Genomic DNA, 3,429 nt, shown 5'->3' with positions numbered 1-3,429 from the left:
AAAAGTAACTAAGTAACTAAGTAATTAATTACTTTTGAAAATAAGTAATCAGTAAAGTAACTGGATTACTTTTTGGGGGAAGTAATCAGTAATTAGTTACTGATTACTTTTTTCAAGTAACTTGACCAACACTGGTCATCAATCAAACTCGCATTCTTCAGTGACACAAGGTGTATGGTAGTGTTTTTTTCTGCTCATTAACACTTGCCCTCTCTAAATCAGCAAAAACACTACTTTTTCCACATTTTAACACATCTCTTTCCATCATTCATCCCACGCACATCAGCCAGCCTGACTCTTTTCTTTGTTGACATTTCCCTTTCTCTCACAAAAAATACTCCATGCATTCAATTCCAAACCTTTTTGACCATAGAATTAAAAATTGGGTTTTCACCCGGACCACCTCTAGGGACGCCACCTGCAGCTCCACTAGCCATTATGCTGGCCCAGCTTCCATTGTACGAACAAAAAGTGCCTTTTTTCACTGGTGCAAACGTGCTAAAGACCATACACTAGAACGCCCAACTCGTTGTGTGTCTAGGACCCTGCACCCAACTATTGCAGCAGCAAGGAAGTGAGGATTTTCCGGTCAGTCTGGTTGAAAACCCTCCCCAAATCAAAAACAGCTCACCGTTTGCAGATTCTTTGCAGTTAAAGGTTCTTGCGTTTCCGCGGTTCCCAGTTTCTTTTCTTTCAAACACAGTGCTGTGCCGTAGTTTGGCTGGTGTGATCAGCCCCCGTGGACCCATCACACAGCGAAGCTTCATGAGTGGGACCCCGCTCGCAGTGCCATATTGTCACGGAAGTTTTTAAAAATAACCTGCAAACACTTTGTGGGCATCATTTTAAGTGTGTTTAATCAACACATTGCAATGTGGAGAGAAACACTCTAGCCAAACGCCCAAGTGGTCTCTGAGGAGGGCCACTGCCCTGATCCTTTTATATCTTGACCAAGCTCACAGACAATGAAATTTCCTCAACACATCACATGAGTCTGTACCTTCAGCTCAACTCATCCCAGAAACCTTTTCTTCAGAGTGAGAGAGAAAGAATTATGACCTTGTTTTCCGCTTAGGCATCACCTAGAGCAGGGGTGTCAAACTCAAATACACAGTGGGCCAAAATTCAAAACTGGAACAAAGTCGCAGGCTAACATTAATATTTATTGAAAAATAAATCTTTCTCCAGATATAAGAATGAATCTTTTCTTATGGACTCAAATACATTTTGCTGGAAAACTGAATATGGAACAAGCAAAGCTTAATACAAAACAATATATATATATTAGCTGTATAATACCAGTAGGCCAGCTCTAATAGTAATTTGGTATGGCTTCGCGGGCCAAATTTGGCCCGCGTGCCAGAGTTTGACACCTGTGACCTAGAGATTTACATCCCTGATAAACAGAAGGAGCCTCACTATATGCTTAACATCTCCCATGAAATTACAATGGCCCCACAGTGTGTGTGCATATGTGTGATACCATCCTCCATGCACACAACTGGTGACAATGTAATTTTACAATTACTAAAGCGATATGATTTAAATATGTGATCAATACATCTGTAAATAAATTTCCACCACATCTGAAACAGTTAGACCTTCATTTCTTCCTGTGAATCATCACAGTTTTACAGACATATTATGTGCAGGTCTGTTTCAGGTTTCCAGATGGTCGCCAGGAGTTTGAGCCACTCTCCATCAGCCCAGATACCGTCAGACTCCAGCTTCAGTCCCAGCTTCTCTCCATCCTGACTGCTGCAGAGTTCCTCCTGCTCCTTTTTTAGGCTACATCCACATGTACGTATTTTTGAAAACGGAGACTTTCCTTTTTCATTTTGAAAAAAATATCTCTGTCCACATGTAAACGCCAAAAACACAGTCAAACGCTGTCAAGAACACGCCAAATCCTAACCGTGTAGAGATGTTGGCCAATCAGAAGTCTAGAAGCCTGGGAGGGAAAGAGTGAGCGGGGTTTTATGCAAACCTTAAGTACTTCTGACAAGTTTTCCTTTTTCTTTTCTTTTCTGTTTTTCTGCGAAGGCAGCTAATTTTGTGCTACTTTTTAAGTGCCTTCATCATTTCAAATGTAAATAATGAATTTATTCAAAACCGATGATGACGTTGGCGTCGGGAGTTGTGAGAGTGTCTGTGTTGAATGTAGAAGTTCACTCTGATGCCTCTGTCTTTCTAAATGGAGGGACAGTAACTGTATTTTGTCTACATCTGCCATTGCAGAAATTTATCTCATGTAAACAATAACGTGGCGCACAGCGTTATTGTGCGCCACGTTATTGGGCGCACAATAACGCTGCGCCCAATAACGCACACCTTTGACGTTGCGTGATTAAATCTCAGTTTTCCTCGTCTACATGTAAATGCAAAAACAAAGTATTTGAAAATCTCCACCCTGGCAGGAGTTTTTAAACATCTCAGTTTTCAGTGATCGAAAACGCTGTTTACGTGTGGACGAAAGGCCCAAACACAGAGAAAAATCTTTTTTTTCTTTTGTAGCCTAATGCATGTTTTTAAGTTACACTAAATTTTGCTGGTCTATTCCCTACATTCAGGTTGAGGGGTCATGGGATGATGACGAAACAATATAGAAAATGTATAAATGTGTAACATTACTAACTGTTAGTGCTCTCCTACCTGTAAGCACATGGAGTTTTTTGACCTGTAACTAAATAAATACGCTGCAGGTTGGACACTTATTTGCTGGACGTGTACCAGTTGTTAGATTTGGATTTGTGTCCAAATCCAGCACAACATTTTTGAACCAGGATTAAAATAAAGGTACCACTATGTCTGTTAATTTATTTGGAGAGCATAAAGCTAGAGAATTGCCAGCAGTTATAAGCAGAGTACCAGAGCTTCCTGGTTCACTCTTACAGCAGAATTTCACTGACCTTATTAATCACCATTAATAAGCGCCACATATTTCTGGCACGCACATTGTTGCAGAATTGGAACGCATTTACATTGTGATTTTGCATTTTATGTAGCAGTGTGTGGTAGGACTCGACTTAAGCGGTCAAAGAAGTGCAGGAGACTGATGCTGTCCAGTGTAGCAAGTGATTTATTCACCATTCTGTGGCCTAACAATATTTACAAAGAAACAAATAAGAAACTCAACTCTATAATTAACTCAATTCAAATAAACATAACTGAACTTAAATCAACGGAAATTAAGGTCAAACTGCACACAGCTACACTGACCTGAACCCTTCTTCCGGAACACCTGAGTTCGTCTGCTTAAATAGTCCCCTTAATCAAACACTTTCTCCTCTGGACTATTCCATTCAGTAGGTAGGTGAGATGAACATGATTATATTCATCCTCTACTACTCCTCTTGACTGGCAACATAAACTCTGGTGTAATCAATACATATCACAACATTAACTCTATTTCTTTATAAACCCTTTAAA

Source organism: Haplochromis burtoni, unplaced genomic scaffold (assembly GCF_018398535.1).
Source record: "Haplochromis burtoni strain Fernald_Lab_line unplaced genomic scaffold, NCSU_Asbu1 Contig_150, whole genome shotgun sequence".
Taxonomy (NCBI): Eukaryota; Metazoa; Chordata; class Actinopteri; order Cichliformes; family Cichlidae; genus Haplochromis; species Haplochromis burtoni.
The sequence above is the reverse complement of the archived record's forward strand: the minus strand, read 5'-3'. Positions refer to the sequence as shown.